General features: G+C 34.1%; 1 long non-coding RNA gene across 1 annotated transcript in view; it reads left to right on the forward strand.

Annotated features, from left to right (window-relative positions):
• The window catches only part of LOC125909286 (uncharacterized), a 38,717-nt gene extending 34,153 nt beyond the window's left edge, over positions 1–4,564 (forward strand). The window contains exon 3 of the long non-coding RNA XR_007453643.1: positions 4,494–4,564. This is a non-coding gene — a long non-coding RNA (uncharacterized LOC125909286). The remainder of the gene's footprint in view (positions 1–4,493) is intronic.
• The last annotated feature ends 16,862 nt before the right edge of the window (positions 4,565–21,426 follow it).

The following is a 21,426-nucleotide window of genomic DNA, read 5'->3' on the forward strand; positions in this document are numbered from 1 at the left end:
TTCTTCTTCTTCTTCTTCTTCTTCTTCTTCTTCTTCTTCTTCTTCTTTTTGGAGAGATGAAGAGAGTATGAGCAGGGGAGAGGGGCAGAGAGAGAGAGAAAGAGAGAGAGGGAGAGAGAGAGAGAATCCCAAGCAGGCTCCCATACTCAGCATGAACCCAACATGGGACTTGACCTCAGAACCCTAGGATCATAACCTGAGCCAAAATCAAGACTCAGATGCTCAACTGACTGAGCCACTCAGTCACCCCAAGGAAACAATATTTGATTGTCCAACTTAATTCTGAAGATTCCATCCATATTACAGTTCTTTCAGTTTTCAATTTCTCTAAGCTCTTAGCCAAAATGAGATGTTCACAAATACTTTTTCCTTTGTCAGAAATAGTTTCCTCTTCTTGCTCATTCCTTCACAATATCCCTTTAGAGTGGTTAACTCTTTATGTCGTCTGCCATATCAATTATCTTAACTCTCAGTCATACCGTCTCAGATTACTAGAGGGCTTCCTTTATATTCTTCTCTGTCACCAGCAAATGACACCATGGAAGACTTATTTTATAGCTCTGGAAGTCCTAAGTGTGAACTGAGTCTTACGGGGCTCAAGTGTCAAGGTGTCAGTAGAACTGCTTTTTTATTGGAAGCTCTAAGGGAGAATCTATCCCTTGTCTTTTCCAGCACCTAGAGGCTGCCTGTATCACTTAGCTTGTGGCTGTAGCATTCCAACCTCTGCTTCTGTAATTACATCACCTTCCCTGACTCTGGCTCTCTTTGCTAAGGATCTTTGTGATTACACTGGGCTCACCTGGATAATGTAAAATAGTCTTCCAACCTCAAGATCCTTAATCACACCTGCAAAATCCATTTTTCCATATAAGGGTATGTATTCACATGTCACAGGGATTAGAACAAAATGGACATCTTTGGAGGAGATGATGCATTATTCTACCAAATACAATGGGGATATTTTAAAAGTAATGATTATTTTGCAGAAATTAGCAAAATTTACTTCATTGACTCAACACTTTTCACTGATTCTTCACTACCTGGAAGGAATTACTAGTAAAAACAAAGATGTGTCAACAGCAAAGCAACAATAGGATCTCAAGACAACTACCTAGTAACATATTTTTCTAATGGGTACAGTATTTCCTGAAGATTATATGTGTAAAAAGTATATAGCCTTAATTTTTACACTAATGAAAGTTAATTGTATGTCTCAGCCTTCTAACTAACAGGAGAAATAATAAGCACAGTCAATTATGGGTTAACTGAAATCAATCAATTCCATGTCATTCTCTTTACTTCACTCTCTCTGGGGAGGATTTAATCTCAGGGAACCAACGTAATGTCATAGATTTGTTTCTTTCCATATTACCTTGCTGGTTTCTAAAATGTCATCATCCGTTCATGTTAAAAGTGAAATTTCCTCATCCTGCTTTCATTCCTGGGTTTTGTGGCCCAGGATCCTCTGTGTCTAGAGACTGCCAGTGTTATATCCACACCTACTTGGGAAACACATATAGAGGCATAATAAGAAGCAAACTATTGAAACTACTCCAAATGAGAAAGCTTTGGCAGAGGCAAAAGTAAGAAAATGACAGCTTCTCCACAGCTGTGTGTTCTTTTAAATATTTGTATGTATGTTTTAATGAAGTCTTGCAAATTTCTCTTAACAGAATATTTTCTTGAGAGCAAATCTGATATGAAAGCCAAAGTCATGAAATAGGTAGAAATGGAACTATTTTGCTATTACTTCCCAAGAATTCCTAGGGCTCAAGAGAAGCACAATTATCCATCAAACCCCACTTCTTCCCCACAACACATACCCTGGATAAACTGATTTGAGGATGAAACACGCACCTATTTGGACTCCAGCTTTATAATTTGATAACCATTCACCCAGAGTAATATTACTTAATTCCACTCAGCTTCAATTTGACTCTCTAAAAATGGTCCAATTTATCTAACTTTCCAGACTTATTTTTAGGATTAAGTGAGATGATGTAGGTAGTGCACCAACTATGTGCCTGGCAAGTATGAGTTCAAATACACACACACACACACACACACACACACACACACACACCCCTTCTCATCAAACAACCTCTGAAAGATAGGTTTTTGTCTTTTGATAGGTTTTTGTCTTTTGATAAGTTTTATTGTTTAGCCGTTTTTTGGAGTGATAAAGCACAAACTAAATCATATTTTGGTATCCCATGTCTCCTAGTAAGAAAAATAAAGATGAGGAATCCTGATGAACACGGTATTTTATAAAACCAGAAGTGCATTTTAGAAACCAGAAATGTGTCACAATGCATATTCTCTAAATAACTTTTCAATACAATTTGCTTATGTGTTCAGATGTGCAAAAGGTGATATTGCCACTGAAACACACAGAAGCCCATATTTGCCTGCAGCCTGCTTCCCTTGCCACGTTTCAACAAAAGCATCTTCAGAAGTGTCTGGGGAAAAAAAAAAGTTTGGATACCCATCCTGGTTTGTGGCGCAAAATAGGGAGTTCTGTTTTGCGAACAGGAATACAGAACAAATTCCTCCTCTAATTGAATGAGTCAACTCACTTTGATTCAAGAATCTATTATCAATGAACAGACCTATTACAGTAAAACCTTGGATTGCGAGTAACTTGTTCTCCAAGTGTTCTGCAAGAGGAGAAACATTTCTAATAAAAAAACGAATGGTATCTTACGGTACGAGCAGTACATGACGCCAAAAGTCACAAGATCATAACTGAACCAATGGTTCTTGAAATTGACTTTGATATACAAGTGTTTTGGATTATAAGCATATTTTCAGAATGAATTATGCTTGCAAACCAAAGTTTTATTGTATTACATTTTACTCTCAAAGATTGAAAAAGTGGGAAATAAGTAAATCTATCTGTCTATCTATATTTAAGCCCAAGACACAAGGAAAACAGAACAAATGTCTTTTCCATTTGAAAGATCTGAGAGTATCCAAATAAAATCCTTTATTTCAAGTTATAAAGGATTAAGAGATCTCTTTAAAATCGAGTCTGTAAATAGGCAGTGGTAGTATAGCTGTTAATAACTCGGTTATTTACATAACATAGCATAACACCACCTTTAGGTTTTCAAGCCCAGAGGTTTATTTCCTCTAGATCCAAGTCCTTGCAATTAAAAGAAGATACAGAATTAGGTAGTTTTATTTCACTATTTCTGCCTTTTGTTGCTAAGTTATACACTAATAATCATATTTGAGATGTAACATTAAGTTGCCTTTGGACAACAAAAAGCAGTCCATTAAGAACCAGTTCTATGGGATTTAGTAGAGATACTCTAAGTATCTTTTTCTTATGTTATTAAAAGTGCTTAATTTTATAAAATAACAAACATTTGAAACAGCTCCTAATTGCTTCCTTTTCATTTCATTGCAGTTGTTCTAGAATAAGCTGAGGTTCACCTTCTACACCTCCCACTCCCACCGTGGACAGAATTATTAAGCGGTAGAGAGCAGCTTACATTTAACAGGAAGGGACACAGCTGAATGGCATTGGCATTAAGGGTGATTTTGAGAGGCTCTGTCTCTGAAGAAAATGAGAGATGAATGAGCCAAGAAGAGAGAACTTTGAGTTGTTTCATGAAGAATTTGATGAGATTTCAGTAGAAATGCTAAGTTATAAAACATGTGTCTCTTCCCCTTCCTAAAATGCCCATGATTTACTGATGCATTGGGAATCCTGATCGATTGTTGTGATGTGTAGTACAGTGGGATTCTGCTTTAAAATGAACAAATATTGCCACAGTAATTCTGAGAAGTCTGCTACTCTTAATTCTGCGGTTCAAGTAATAAGCTAATACCTTTCAAAATCTAACCACACATATGAAGATTTTCTAATTTTCATTAGCTTTTTTTTTTTCCTCCTGAACTATCTGTCAGTAAGCTGATTGGGAGAAGATTAAAATATATTAAGAATAATTTATGTTAGGTGTGCCTGGATGGTTCAGTCAGGAAAGCCTCTGACTCTTGGTTTCAGCTCAGGGGATGATCTCAATGTTTATGAGTTTGAGCCCCACATTGGGCTCTGCGCTGACCATGCAAAGCCTACTTGGGATTCTCTCTCTCTCTCTCTCTCTCTCTCTCTACCCCTCCCATGCTTGCTCTCTCTCTCTCTCTCTGTCTCAAAATAAATAAATAAGATTAAAAAAAAGAATAATTTATGTTAACAGAATCCCTATATCCTTTAAGTATTAGAAAAACAAGGAGTGTTTCCCACAAGCAAAAACAAACTAAAAACTAACAGTGTCTTAAACAAACAAATGCTCTATTCCACCATACAATAATTCTAGAGGCCATAGTAACCCAGGGTTAGTTTATATGCTCAAAAATGTTAATTAGGAATCAGGGTTTTTTTGGTGTGTGTTTTTTTTTATTTTGTTTTATTTACCTTTGAGCTCTGCCATTCCTAGGACATGACTTTCATCCTCCCGATTGCATGATGATTCTGTCACCTCCAGGCATTGTTTGTACATTCTGGGCAGGAAGAGGGTGGAAGGCCTGAGGGATATGCCAGTTGAGACTTCTATCAAAAATGAAACATTCCCAGAAGGCTTCCCCAGAGACTTCAGCTTATATCTTACTAGCCAGAGCCTGTAACATGTCCACATCTAGATGCAAAAGAATCTGGGAAGGTGAGTGATTTGACTTTTTAGCCTCTATAAAGGAACAAAAGCAGAAAGTAAAAAAAAAAAAAAAAAAAAAGTAAAAAAGCAGAAAAAAGAACAAACTGACAGTTACCAAAGGTGAGGTGGATTGGGGCATGGGTAAAACTGGTGAGGATTAAGAAATACATGTGTGCGGGGCGCCTGGGTGGCTCAGTCGGTTGAGCGGCCGACTTCGGCTCAGGTCACGATCTCGCGGTCCATGGGTTCGAGCCCCGCGTCGGGCTCTGTGCTGACAGCTCAGAGCCTGGAGCCTGTTTCAGATTCTGTGTCTCCCTCTCTCTCTGACCCTCCCCCATTCATGCTCTGTCTCCCTCTGTCTCAAAAATAAATAAACATTAAAAAAAAAATACATTTGTGATGAGTACTGGGTGATGTATGCAATTATTAAATCACTATATTGAACACCTGAAACTAATATAACACTTTATGTTAACTATACTGGCATTGAAAGTAAAATATAAATTAGGAAAAAGCATAAGTATTAGTTTATATGTAACTAATCCTTAGGGTATGCCACATATATTATTAATTAATTAATCCTAATGACAAGCCCATATAGTAGTAGTATTATAATAAATTAAAGATGTTAAAACTGAAACGCAGTATAAGAAGAGTCCCCAAATTCATGAACTTGAATAGCAGAACTGAAAATCAAACCTAAGTTTGTCCTATATCAAAAAGGAAGCCTGTGGATACTCAGATAATGCATGAATAATATTTTATTCATATATAAATAAGGGCAGATGGGTTTAATCAAAGCTGCACTGTAAACACTCTATTAAATGGGTATACTAAAATTGTTCTTGCATTTCTCATATATAAATGCAAAGAAAGAGAGAGAAGAAAATCTATATATTTGTTTTGTATCAAAGTAGGAGAAATTTTTTGAACACATGTTCCAGAATACATAAGGTGATATTGAAAGAAAAGAATAATGTTTTATTTTCGATTTCACCAGGTGATCAGTCTCTCCTATTTGCCCTAATTTAAGTTTAGAATACAGGTTACTACAGGAAAGATAAGAGTCTGATTGAAAACTCATGTCTGGGAACAGCTGGGTGGCTCAGTCAGTTGAGTGTCTGACTTCAGCTCAGGTCATGATCTCATGGTTCATGGGTTCAAGCTCCATGTTGGGCTCTGTGCTGACAGCTCTGAGCCTGGAGCCTGCTTTGGATTCTGTGTCTCCCTCTCTCTCTGTTCCTCCCCTGTTCACACTTTGTCTCTCTCTCTCTCTCAAAAATAAGTAAACATTTAAAAAATAAGCATTTAAATAAATAAACAAACAAATAAATAAATAAATAAATAAATAGAAAACTCATCTGAATCTTGAAAGAAACCTTCTTATTAAATCTTGTCAATTAGACAAAGTGACATTTCTGGCATATTATCTTTCTCTGTGAAGTTTATCAAACCACTTATACTCCACCAATTCAAAACATTCCCCTCTCCAGTTTCAAAGATGGTGATGAACTTTAAAACCAGAAATGTAAAGCATCCAAAATGGCGCATAATGTATCTACAGCACATATTGGAAGAAAAGCAAATTCTTTAAGATGGTATAATAGGTTAAAAAGCTATGATTGTTTTAGTTTCTCATACTTTTAGAAAAATAATGTATCAAAAATCATTGTATTATATATATATTAAAAATTCATCTTAAAAGCCTATGTAGATAGTATTTCCTCCCCAAATATTCAACAGATATATGCAAAAATCACTGAATAAGAAATGCATTTCTTATGATCATATAAAATACTTTCCAAATACACTGTTTATAGCAATGATAAGGAAATTACTACCAAGAATTAAGCAAGATGTTCTTCATTCTATTTTCTATATTGCTTCTAAAATGATATGCTGAAAATATAAACTTGGTAATATCAAAGCCCAAAATCACTCATAAATTTTATTTTACTCTAAGACAAAATTTTAAATCTTGTTCTTGGGATATCCATAGTTTCTGATCTTACTTTTATCACATTCACTTTCTTCTCAATTTTATGTAAATTCATAGATGAATGGAATATCACATTCATATTTTTATTGATTTCCATGTCATCAACTGATTTTACTATGTGTATCATAATTTAGTCCTGAAGGGGTATCCTATAATTTACTATTAAGTCAAGAGTTATGGATGCTTCCTTTCATCAGAGTCACATGTTCCAGGAGACATAAATAGTGGAAATCCCTAATCCCTGTCTTTCTTGGCAATGATGAAAATCTGTATTGAAATCGTTAGTTTTTTATAATATCTATAACAGAATCATGTATTATCTATTAAAATACTTATCTATATACACACACATGAACACATATACACACTGTTCAAACAGTATAGTCTTCATCATCTTTTTTCTCTTCTATCAAATTTTGATGATAAATATTTACTATTCAATAGAATTTTATAGAATTTTCCATTTCTAAACATTTCAACTTCATTTCGTGTTTTACTTTCATTCTTTACTTTAAAGTAGGACTCTTGAGGACATGTACTATTTTTAATCCTATCTTATTTCTTTCTTTTGAAATATCATCCACTATTGATTTTCTTTCTAGGTAATAACTCTTGTTTTTCCTTATTAGATAGATTTTATGTGTCTTTTTCTTGCCAGGCCAAATTTCTCTTTTAAAAAATCCCTATTAGGTCATTTATTCTCTTTCTAAATACATTTGTATTTGTTTATTTTTCTTGTTCTACTGATAAACTATAAATCATGACATCTTTTCAGTTTCTTATTACTACCTACTTACCTTATGTTTAACTTCTTCCTGTTCCAAAATCTAATTGGATGAAAGAATATGATGAACATGTGATCTTTCAAAATTGTTAGAACGTTTCCACATATATATTTCAGATTTCTTCATGACTAACAATCTAGAAGTCCTAAGTGAAATAAGCCTGCTGGTTGTATGGCTATTAGCAAAACCTTCTTAGTATTTCAAATACATAATCTGAGAACAATTCCCTCAATTAAATAGGTCATGCTTCCAATAAATTTTGTGTGTATTTGCATGAGGTATGTCGCCTAATATCACTATGTATAAATCCTCTTAAATATATTGTGTTTTTTTTTTACTTTTGAAAATTCTATAAGTGGAGGACACAATGCTGAATTTGAAAGACTTTTCATGCTTTAATATGCAGATTTTTACATTGAATTTTCTCAATTGTTTTACATTAGAATAACCTGCCTATAGCAAAATTCATTCTATTGAAGACTAATAAAGTAATAACTAGAAATCCAGAGTTCCTAGTCACAAAGTTTCTTAAAATCTGCGGGAAAACTACACTGAGTTTCAAAGGAATGAATAAAGCTAGTGTTGTCATTTAAAATATTCTCTAAGGGGGCACCTGAGTGATTCAGTGGATTAAGCATCCGACTTCAGCTCAGGTCATGATTTCCAGGTTTGTGAGTTCAAGCCCCTTGTCTGCCTCTGTGCTGACAGCTCAGAGCCTGGAGCCTGCTTCAGATTCTGTGTCTCCCTCTCCTGCTCACACTATGTTTGTCTCTCTCTCTCTCTCTCTCTCTCTCTCAAAAATAAACACTAAAAAATTTTAAAAAATAAAATAGACTTTAAGGAGAAAATACAATGTAGTTTCTGCCTACAGCCTCACAATCCATTACTTCTAAGAGGTCATTTCCTCCACATCACAGAAAGTTGTCCATCACAGAAAGTTGTCTAAATAAACATTTTTTTTAAATTGGATTTGTCATTCCATTCAGATAGATCTTATCATGGTCACATGCAAGATGAGCAGGAAGACTTGAGAGAAAGAAGAGTTGACCACCACTTAAAAACACTTCTCCTGACTTGGCCTAAACACAAGAGAAAATATTTTTTATTGTGCATAAGCAACCTGTTAATTGTGTCCATTTTTGCTACCAAAAGCTCATTCTTAGCACTACCAGTTTTTAATTTTTTATCTTAATTTTCTTAAATTACTTATCTCTCAGTGACCTGGAAATCAAATTTCGAATAAGCCTACAAGTAAAAAAAAATATTGGCCAATATTTGCATTAATCTATATAATACAAATATTGATTAATTATAAAATTATACTGCATATCAACCATAAGCAAAGATTGACATGATGTAAGATTCAAATATGCTTACCCTTTAACAAAGAATAGTTTTTCTTTTCTATATTCCCTTTAAGGGTTCTTCTATTCACTTTTAAGGACCATTCTTCTATTTATTGCCTGGATGCTAAGTAATTGATCATTGGTCTGGACTTATATCCTCTCTTACTCATTGATTTCTTTGTGAGTTTCTTAATGTAAAAGTAATATCTCAACTTATTCGAGAGGATATTTACAGTACTTCATCAATTCAAAATCACAATTTGTCCTACAATTTAACATCTCTGTAATTGGTGTATGTCTTACAATTGATGGCACGGCCATAATTTCCTTGGCTATGGTTTTGGGGTTTCACTTTCTAATTTTTCTTTTTCTTTATTCTTAGTGGTTTATAGAATAACCACTTCATTCTTGGTGGTTTATAGGTGCATCCTGTGATTGATAGCAACTTAGATTTGATGAAACATGGTGTTGTCTTTAATCCAAATGATATAATGTTGGAATAAGACTATGTATCTGAGAAAGAACATTTTATGTGGGCTGGCAAGATGGTCAAGATCTTTCTTATCACACACTCTTTATACCTCTGCTGGGCTGTCAGAATATACTGGGTCCAGCTTCTAGTTGCCAATGCAGCCAAATAGAGAAAATAAGATACTGCCCCATAAGGAATTTATAGAAGCCTCCAACCCACTACCATGCAGAAATGGCTGTTCTCAAAAGTTAACTGTGACAAACTTCTTGCCAGATCCAGTAGTCAATTCTACTGGCCTTTGATTCACTCAGCTTCATGGCAGAATTGATCAGACTTGAAACATATTTCTTGCAATATTTTCTACACATGAAAAATTAAAATATTTTCTACATATGGCTTATATGTTACAACATCCTCCTAGTTTTCATCCTATGTTACTACTCTCTCTTTCTCAATCTTTTTAAAGGATAGAATTAAGTTTTGCAATCCCTAATTAATTGCTCACTATTAACTCTCCTCTACACTTTCTATATTCCGAGTCTTCTAAACAATTGCATGTATATAAGTATAAACATAGAAAATAATATAAATGTAGTTTTAGCTTCTATATCTCTAGTCTTGGACATTTTTACTCAGGTTTCTTCTTTAACCCAAATTAATTACATATTAATATTATATGTTATCTTTATTTTTATATATTATTTTTATATCTATTATACTGGCTGCACTTTTATTAGTCATACAAATTTGTCCATTAACTATCTTGTATGTGCTAAATTCACCATATATCTTCAACAAATAATGCAAATTTTTTCTATTTTACTTTTTTAAAAATTTTGTTTATATTTGAGGGAGAGAGAGAGAGCACATAGGAAGGGGCAGAGAGAGACAGGGAGAGGGAAAATCCCAAGTAGGCCCAACACTAACAATGGGGAGCCCAGTGCAGACCCATGAACTGTCAGATCATGACCTGAACTAAAACCAAAAGTTGGTCTCTTAACCAACTGAGCCACTCAAATGCCCCTACTTTTCTTACTTTTTCTTTCTTTCTCTCTTTCTTTCTTTCTCTCTTTCTTTCTTTCTCTCTTTCTTTCTTCTTTCTTTTTTTATTTCCTTTTTTCATCTTAATGCCTGGGCTTAATGATTTCTGGATAAGAAATTCCAAACTCCAGTATAATAATGAATAGTTTTGGCCATCCAAGGTACTATTTATTCTGACACATGAAGAAACTATTTCCAAAAATATAACACCAAGTCTGATTTTTGCTATAGATTTTTGGTAAATATGCTTCACTTATTTATGGAAGCCTCCTCCTAATATGCTAAAAAAATTTAGTGTGAATCATTTGAAACTTATCAAATTTACTATCTACATCTATTTTTTAAATGTTATTTTTCTTTTTTACTCCATTAATGTTTTGAATTATGCTAATGGATCCTTTCATCTGTAAATCTTAAGAGGAAACATTGCTAGAAAATTATTTTCAACTTTTCAATTAATGTGTTTATATTTTATTTAGAATATTTATATCTACCCCTATAATTGACACTGTTCTTTAGTTTTCTTTTCATACAGTATTATTGCTTGGCTTTCATATTAGGGTTATACTGGATGCATGTAATGAGTTGGGAATCACTTGTAAAAGAAGATTTATACAGTTGGCATAACTTCCTTATAAAAAGGCATAGAAAATATTGTAAGGATCCTTGTGTTACAAATAAAACATTAGTAACCTTTTAAAAAATATTTATGTGTTTACACAAAAATATCCCTATTAACTAGACACTTAAGATGAGTATTTGATTCTTGGGTGGAGACAGAGCAGAAGCATCATCTTTTTCTTCCTTTTCCTTCTCCATTTAGATAACAGAAAGTGTTAGAAGAATAAAACAATACCAGTATTAGAAAACAAGAAAGTAAGGAAGTGGTCGGTCAGAAAACTTGAGGGCAGCCTAGAAAATAGACAGCTGGTAAAAGAACCAGTGACTCCCCTGCAAAAATCTCCAGGGAGGAGAACAATTCTTTCCAAAGTAGTTCAGGACAAGATACAAGCCTAACGTGGAAGAAAGAAAAAAATGCTACGACTGGAATAGACAGTAGGTCTCAGGTCATTCATTTTTGTGCTACAATTAGATCAGTGAGGGTGGCTGGCTCCTTAAATAAATGGCAGTGCCAGTTGTTGGCAAGAGTGTGGAGCAACTGGTTCTCATTCACTGCTGTCGGAAGCGCACAATGGTACAGCCACTTTGGCACAGAGTCTGGCAGTTTCTTTAAAAAGTTAACACAGTTTTCCATATAATCCAGCAACCACACTCCCCTCTCCAACTGACTTCAAAACACGTTCGTACAAAAACCCATACTCAGATGCTTATAGATGTTTTATTTATAATCATTAAGAGCAAGAAGCCATCAAGATGTCCTTCAAGAAGATCAATGGATTAATAAAATACTATTTTGATATTAAAAAAACTGAGTTACCAATTTATGAAATGACATGAAGGAACCTTAAATACATGTTACTAAGTGAAAAAAAATCAGTTTTAAAAAGCTATACATCTGGGGCGCCTATGTGGCTCAGTCGGTTGGGCGTTCGGCTTGGGCTCAGGTCATGATCTCACAGTTAGTCAGTTCGAGCCCCACATCGGGCTCTGTGCTGACAGCTCAGAGCCTGGAACCTGCTTATGATTCTGTGTCTCCCCTTCTCTCTCCCCGTCCCCTGCTTGCGCTCTGTTTCTATCTCTCAAGAATATATAAAACTAAAAAAAAATTTAAAAAAGAAAAGAAAAAGCTATACATCGTACATGAAGAAACCTTAAATGCATATTACTAAGTGAAAAAAAAATCAGTTTGAAAAAGCCATACATTGTACAGTTTCAATTGCACAACATTCTGGAAAACATAAAACTATAGAGATAATAAACTGATCAGTAATTGACAGAGTGGGGAGAGTTGAACAGATGAAGCACAGAGAATTCCTATCACTCCTTTAGGATGATAAAATTGTGTGATACTATTATCGCAAATACATGAAATGATGCATGTGTCAAAGCCCATTGATCTTTATAGCACAAACAGTGAACTATGATGTATGCAACTTTTTATAAATCACTTAGGAGGTTGAGGGAATCCCTAGGTGTAATGCAGAATATGGCAAAAACAATTTAACTGTATTACAGAAGTATAAAAGAACCTTAGTAAACTGAGTGGGAGAAAATGTTGCTAACTTTGGAAGTGAGTGGGTTCTGTAAAACTAAAGGCAAAACCATCTGTATTAAGGATTGTACTCTAGTTGATAAGATTGTTCCCCATAGGGGTCCAGATTAACAGTTCTTATTCAGCTGTAAATGTATGTAAGAATTGAACCATTAAATCAATGAATCGGGGAGGGTGAGAATCTGAAGTCTAGCCTATCTGGGTACGGTAAACTAATAACACTGCTCCTAATTATCAAGACTTATTGGTGGTATTCACATGTCCTGCTTTGGTCAGCTCAAATGATACATACACAGCTTATATTACAGGATACAAAGGTTCCAAATCTTCTTCCTCATAACTTGAAAACTTCATCACTGAAGAAACGAGAGGGGGAGGACTGAATGAAAATACACAAAGAATTCAAAATACAAAATCAAAATTGTAAATGACTAACGCAATATATTAGTTTGACATGAGGTATTTTCATATGGTGCATGAACATTAAATTCTCCCAGTCTCCTCCTTCCTTCCCTTCTTGCATATGTGCATACAAATGTTTACCTCTTTCTTTCCTATGCTGAGAGGAAGAAATGTGTCTTATTGTCAAGAATATATTTAACCTACTTGATCTCATCTGCCCCTACTTACTTTGAAACTCATTTTTTAAAATAATTTCCTTTTTGAGATCATTCGGCTCCTTTCCACTTCATTTTAAACTGTGATGAAACTGGGTGGCTCAGTCAGTTAAGTGTCTGACTTCAGCTCAGGTCATAATCTCACAGTTCATGAGTTAGAGCCCCACGTGAGGCTCTGTGCTGACAGCTGGGAGCCTGGAGCCTGCTTGGGATTCTGTGTCTCCCTTTCTCTCTGCCCCTCCCCTGCTTGCTTGCTCTCTCTTTCCCTCTCTGTCTCTCTCTCTCTCAAAAATAAGTAGTAAACATTAAAAAAATAAAAAAAATAACATATAATAAACTGTGATGAAACAATGCTAGCACCTTTTTTAAGTCAAATAGAAAACAAATGTGTTTCTCACATTTCCACTTTTCTTCTGAATTTAGTATTTGTAGGCTCTTCATTTCTTTTTTTGATAATAAACATCCTGATGGGTGTGAAATATTTAATTATGTTTTTGATTTTCATTTTCCTAATGATTAGTTAATCAGAGCATCTTGTCATGTGCTTACTTGGCCATTTGTATTTCTTCTTTGGAGAAACGTCCAGTCTTCTGCCCATTTTTCAACCCGGTTGTTTATTTTTTGTTGTTGTTGAATTGTAAAAGTTCTTTACATATTCTGGATATTAGCCTCTTTTCACATACAAATGTTTTCTTCATTTCATGCATTGCCTTTTCACTCTTTTGATTTTTCCCATCCAAGAATATGGCATGTTTCCCAATATTTTGTTTTGTTTTACTCACACAGGTTTTTAGGGTAATTCTGTTTAATTTACAGATTTGTGGATTTATATTTTAGTTATTTCTTAGTTAATTTGGTATTATAAAAATGATCATTTTTTCTAGTATATATTCTTTCTACTTTTTGTTAATACATGTAAATGCTGTTGATTTTTGTATATTGATTTTATTACCTGCTACAATTGGTATGCTGATTTGCAGATTTTACTAACTTTTGTAGAATAAATAATTCCACTGTGGCCAGTTTCAAACTTTCAATGGTTCATTCACTGGCTTGCAAAATTCCTGAACTTTTAACAATCTGCATTAAAAGCCCATCCAAGCTGGCCCCAGCATTACATTGCCTGATACTTTAATGAATTATTTGTTTGTTTATAATAGTTTTTTCATTGATTCTTTTGGAATTTCTAAATGTATAATTATATCATCTGCACATAGAGGCAATTTTAGCCTTTCTACTTCATACAATTTTAATAGTGTCCTTTTGTCTAATTACACAAATTAGCTAATATTTCCTCTCAACCATTAAATGTTCCTGGAGATGGTGGCTATCCTTACCATGATGATTTTGGTGGAGAAGTTTCTAATATTTTCAATTAAATAAGCTTCTTTCTTGAATTTATGCAGATGTTTTTGTTTTTGTGGATGTATATGTCTTTGTGTATGTCAAAGATATCTAACAATTGCTGTTTTACTGAGTGTTTTTTTAACATATAATAATGTTCACATTGCTTTTTGTATAATGCTTTCTCTGCTCCTACACGGACTCTATGGAAATAAGCATATGATTTTTTTCTAATTTCTATTAACAGACTAAATGCATGAATAAATTTCTTACTAGTGAAATATCATTTTACCTGGAATAAAATCTCTTTGGTCAGGACTTTCCCCTTGATATTCTATTTCATTCTGCTGTTGTATTTTATTACCTACTAAATAATTTTAAATGTTTACAAAATATTCATAAATGTGATTAGTCTATACTCCCTCCCAACATATACTCTATCTCTCTAATGTACTTTTTACCAGGCTTTGAAACATTACAGAATCTTGAAAGAGTTATTAGTATAGATCTTAAAATGGTCCAGCAAGATGCCCAATCTACCTTAATCTCATTATTCCATTAAAAGAAAATTGGTAGTTGAAATATATATTTAGTAAAAACCCTTTACATAGAAATAGTATATTATGAGGGATGTGAACTATATGAGATTATAGTCTACATCTGTCTCTTGATCTTGGTTCAGTGGTAACATTATTTCTATTTTACACATGAGGAAAGTGGATGCATGACTTGAAGTGTTCAGTTGGTTAATTAGCAGCAATAAATTCTAACCTGATTCTTTTGACATTAAGATAAAAATTCCCATGTGTTTTTGTTGCCTCATCCTCTAGTGAAGCTGAGGGTACACTAATCTATCCACTCCCATGCTTTAGTCCTTCCTTTAGCTAATGGATTAGGAATAAAACCTAGAATTATGGCATATAATTTTTGTTATCTGATTAACTAACTGAATAGCAATGTCACAAAATTCTTTGCCCCATGTTCTTGATGCCATATAATCAATGACTCTTTTTTACATGTTTATTTATTTATTTTGAGAGAAAGGGAGCACAAGTAGAACAAGAGCAGAAGGAGAGAGGGAGGGAGAGAGAAACGCAAGCAGACTCACCACTGTCAGTGCAGAGCCCAACGCAGGGCTCGAACTCACAAATCATGAGATCACGACCTTAACCGAAATCAAGAGTCAGATTCTTAATTGACTGAGCCACCCAAGTATCCCAATTATTCTTTTTTTTTTAATTTATTCATTCAAAGAGAGAATGAGTGAGTGGGGGAGGAGCAGAGAGAGGGAGAGAGAATCCCAAGCAGGCGCCTCACTGTCAGTGAAGATCCTGACATGAATTCATGAACCCTGAGATCATGACCTGAACTTGAACCTTTGTCCACTTAACCAAATGAGCCACCTAGGCACCCCAATCAATAACTCTTAACAAATGAACTGATGATTTTTGTCCTTCCAGAGTTCTTTTGTAGTCTTTTTTCTACCATTCTAGTTTATAATTTGGCTTTATTACTTTAAATTTAGGAGAAAAGAAAACTGTGAAGAACAGTAATACCTTGGATAATATAGAAACAAATATTTCTCATTTGATAAAAAGTAATAAGCCCTTTAAGGGAAAACTGGACAATTAAATTAGTTAATTACAATGTATCCTTTTTTATCGTCATAATGCAATTAAAGCCAGGTAATTTTAAATGCCTATAGATTAGCATAACCTAAAGAAAATGGCAATAAGCTGTAAATAATAAGTTTTTAATTATAGCTGTTAATCATGACAATTAATACTATACCCTTTCAAGTTTTGTTTTTAAAATAATGGCCTTAAATTGCCTTAACAAGATTTAATATAATTCAAGAACTCTTGTGAATATACTAAATAGTTATAATAAACTGCATCATTAATTTAATAAAAGAAATGTTTTAAAAGGTAAATTTGAAAGGAAAAGAAAAAAGCAATAGCTGTAGACAAACAAAGGCTTTTTCTTTCTCCCCATGCATTTATTACTTGGGGCAAAATGGGAACACAGAATAATGATTCCTTCTACTTTCGATTTTGTTTAGAGAAGAGGAAGAAAAATTTACTCGTCCCACTCTAATTAGAAGGCAGAACGTATTCCTAGCATCTGAACAGTAAAGAATGTCATCACAGAAAGTGGCAAAGGTTAATTCTGCCAGAGCCTGGGATCCCACCTCTTTCTGGATTATTTAGTAACCTCTGTGCTCTGTTTTCCTTCTCAATTGTCTCCTGATTTACTGCTTCTATTTACTTTCCCTGACATACTTTCTTTCTCACAAGTGGAGGCTGATTAGTTTTTGTTATGATTATATGACTTGATCTCTGTGGAGAATTTCGGGGGAGTGGTGAAAGGTGCATAATGAAAAGATATGTGGCTTCTACTGAGATTACAGAATTAAATGTAATGCAAAGTTTATGCGAGAAGAAATGAAATCACTTGAACGACCTGAAGGAAAGATGAGGAATAACGGTGCTGTGGATGGTTATGAAGTTAATCTAAATTAAAATATATACTGGAATTAATTTTGTCTTCCTGGAGAGCAGAGCGCTCCTCCCTATTTCCTTTCCTTGTGTTGACGTAGAGAGATAAATAATGTCCTCTCTTTCTAATGCGTGTGTCACCAACCAAAACAATCTCAAGAGGAAATCTGTTAGGTAAATGAGTTTTCCCAAATTGTCATAGTCGCCTATTGAGACAAATGAGTTAGTAAATTTCAGAGGATTCACCACTCATGAGTATTAAAGTGCGTGTTTGGTAAGGATTATAAAGTGCATTCAATCTTCACTCCATGTATGTGAAGTAATATGATTAACTGAATCCTAGAAGAAGTTTAGTACAAATGGAACATTATAGCAAGGTACAGAAATTAGTATTAAAAGTATTTATTGTTAGCTTTCATATAGCACTGCTTTAAGTAAAAAAAAACAAAAACAAAAAAAAAACAAAAAAAAAACAAAACACCATTGAAATCTTGACTTTTTTTTTGAGAGAAAAGAGCCAGAGCATCAGTGGGGGAGAAAGCCAGAGGGCAAGAGAGAATCTCAAGCAGGCTCCAACCTCAGCCCTGAGCTCCAATATGAGGCCCAATCTCACTATCTTGGGATCATGACCTGAGCCTAAATCAAGAGTTGGATGCTCAACCGACTCAGCCACCCAGGTGTCCCCAAATTTTGGCTCTTTTTTTGAGACTTGCTTAACCAAGGCAATCCAAGAAGATACCTTATTTCATTTTAATCCTTATAGTAATTAATAACATTGCACCCAAATAGAAAAGTTATGCCATTCTATTATTTATCCTATGTACTTTTATATATCATTTACAAATTTTATATATTTTTTTACAAATTATATATTTATATGCCTCATATTTCCAAAAATAACTTCCTAGAGGTCTGAGGACTTCCCTTATTCTTTGGAAACTTCATATCTATCAAGCCTCCTTCAACATACTAGGCATTTAATATATATTTTATACAAAATCAGTTGAACTGATGAGTTTTCCACATGATAGTTAAACTTTAATGTGCCTAAAAATAACCTGTACAAATTATCAAAATGTTCATTGTCAGGAACCAACCTTTCCCCAATCTGAAAATCTATTTCACTAGACCTGGGTTCAAATTTATGGTTTTGACATTGATGTTTATTTGTAGGTGGTAGAAGGAATATATCTGAAGAAACACTGCATAGAGAAACTAATTTACTCCTCAAAATAAACACGAGATAGGTGTCCTCATCCCATTCACAAAATTATAAGGCTGATATTTTAACTAAAATAAATACAGCATGCTTGAGAAGTTCAGATGCTAGCACATTTGTTCCCAAATAGCCCAGAAGGAATAAGGAAGATATGATTTCCTTGCTGAAAATGTTCCCCCTCCAATCCCTTTCTCAGCCAAGAGCAGCTTTGTTTCTCTTTGCAGTTCCTGTTTTCATCTTTAAAACATTTGGACGATCCTCTATAGAAGATGTAGCTAGATCTGGGCCATACTTTGGATAGAGAAATTATTTGTTAGTTGTTTTCCTTAGGATATATTCTGTTTCTAGATTTTCTGCTCTTTATTCTTTGTGATCCTTCAAGCAATGGTTATAAAGGTTGGAAAAGCTAAAAACAAAACAAAACAAAAAACAAAACAAAAAAAAAACCAAGATAAAACAACAACGACAAATCACAAAAAAACAAAAAACAAGTATATGCCAATATATTTTTAATCCTAGTTTCCTTCTCTTCATGCTTAGTAATTCCATCAGTAGGAGCTATTTTGTTGGAAATGCCTTCCACAGTAATCCTCATAGGGGAGTTTAGAGTGCCTTGTCAAAAGACATACTAAATAATATATTCCCATAACTATTACAGATCAATCTTTTGGTAGGAAATAAAAACCAGGGACAAAAATAGGATTATAATTTCAAATTCACTTCTGGGGACCCCAGCTGTCTTTTTAAATCACCTCTCTTTTGCTGCCTGGTTCTTCACTTGCAGCCCTGTCCAACCTCCATGCAAGAACACTCTCCCAGGGCCAAAAACCAAAAATTAAGGTGCCGATGGTTAGCAAAATACTCACTATCATAAAGAATAATAGCAAGTTCAAACACTTCAGAAGCTTGTCGATTCACACCAGAGTACACAACAGTAAGACTAACTGCTGATTATATGGACATAATTATTGACACGATTCTGCATTTCAGAATGAAGAATTTTTTTATCCTAATTAATTCTAATTCTCTAATTTCAATTAATATACTCCTTTACCTAGAAAGAAATTATGTTTTTCTGAAATTCTTTTAATGTCTATCTTTGTGCATTCAGGATGCTATAACAGAATGCCAGACACTGGATGGCTTATAAAGAACAGAAATTTATTTCTCACAGTTCTAGAGGCTGGCAAGTCCAGGATCAAGGTGTTAGCAGATACAATACCTGATGAGAGCCTACTTCCTAATTCATCTTGTTGTGTTCTTACATAGCAGAAGGGGACAAAGGAAATCTCTGGAGTCTCTTTTGTAAGGGCACTGACTTCATTCATGAAGGCTCCACCCTCATGACCTAACCACCTTTCCAAAGGCCCATTTCCAAATATCATCGCTTTGGTAGTTAGAACTCCAACATATTAATTTGGAAAGATACAAACATTTGGTCTACAGTTATGTCTAATAGTTTGTATTTAGTTATTCTATTCTGAGACAAATAAAGTCAAGTCATTTTTTAATTTAACTTATTTTAAACTGCTAAACTTTCCAAATGAAAATAAATATGTGGGACACAATTTTTCATTACTAAGAAAAGTATTCAGGGGCACCTGGGCGGCTCAGTTGGCTGAGCATTCAACTTGAGCTCAGGTCATGATCTCGTGGTTCAAGAGTTCCAGCCCCATGTCAGGCTCTGTGTTGACAGCTCAGAGTCTGGAACCTGCTTCAGATTCTGTGTCTCCCTTACTTTCTGCCCCTCCTCTGCTCATGTTCTGTCTCTTTGTCTCTCAAAAATGAATAAAATTAAGAAGAAGAAGAAGAAGAATTTTAAAAAGTATTCAAATCCCACAGTCAAAAAATTGAAACAAAACAAAATGGCTCTATTAAACTTTTTTTTTGTTTCTGCCATTTACCATTTACAAGACCTCTGTTGAAAATACCACAATAAAAATATAAACATAAAAAAATAGATAATTTTCAGCATAATTGAATTATATGAAGTAATACCAAATTTGCCATCCTCACTGAAGCATATGATCCATTCCCCATGCCTACTGACAAAAATCTCATAAATCCTATACTATCTTATCTGATAGATGCTACTTTTAATCCAACTGCATCAGAATCAACAGTGGTTAAACTGTTTAGTTAGGTTAAATTAGCCTAATTTAATGCTGCATTTCTATGTCTTGTGTTAAACTTAAACACAAAATGGAAACCAGATTTGAAAATTTCCCAGACAAAACCATTTAAGCAACGTATGCAAAACTAAGTCTAGCTTATTTCACAGACATAAGCAAAACTTAAGTTATTTCTTGTAAATGCCTCTGAATATCATACAAGAAACTTAAGTTATCTTCCTAAAATGGTATGCGATAATTACTTTTAATCAATTCCCTGCCATTTGGAAATTCCCATTGGGAAGTTAACCAGTTTCCACAATTTTGATGTTATAAGCCACCCTGTAACATCATGCCCCTGAGATTCCTGTCAGTTTTGAATTGAAAGCTCTTAGTTCATGAACTGTTCTTACATGCACAATAAACTCTTCCTAAATACTATTTTATTGATCTGGTAGTTTTAATCTTGCTACTTCTGGATTTTTGACATTTGCAAGTCATGGTTGCAGGAATCAGTGGCTATGACAAATTTGTGACAAATCACAGAATTACATATTGATCTAACATACCCATCATTACCTACTCCCTTCTCTTTCTTTATAATAATCTTAAAAGAAAACAGGACTTAGAACCAATTTTGTTTCAAATAATACTCTCTCAATAAAAGCAATCAAATAATTAATAATTATTAATATGCTACAAGCCTATTTGAGCACAAAATAATTAAATTAGCCTCATTCTCTGTGCCATGGAATAAAGGTTAGGTTGGACCACATAAAAGAGCAAAACTTTGTACAAACTAGGAGTAGGAGAGCGTAAGAATTCATGGATCACAAAATGCATGAAGTGGCAAAAAGTATCCCCCACAAAGTTCAAACCAGAGAAACAGATCAAGGTCTTTTTGTTATGGAAACATGGGAATTTAACCGTCCACTCCCCCCCAACCCCACAATACAACAAATCAATGGCTTATCAATTTAAAATCCAAGTTATAGAAATAAAAACAAATGAACCCTATCTTTCTAGTTTCTGATAAATGGCAGAGTAGCTTGATGGGGCTAATGTTCCATGGATAACAATCTGAAAATGAGGGCATAATAGTTTTTTTTAATAAGGTATTTAAAGGTGTTAAAGAATAACCAAAAGGAAAGCATGAAGAAGCT

The sequence above is a fragment of the Panthera uncia genome, assembly GCF_023721935.1.
Source record: "Panthera uncia isolate 11264 chromosome B3 unlocalized genomic scaffold, Puncia_PCG_1.0 HiC_scaffold_1, whole genome shotgun sequence".
NCBI lineage: Eukaryota > Metazoa > Chordata > Mammalia > Carnivora > Felidae > Panthera > Panthera uncia.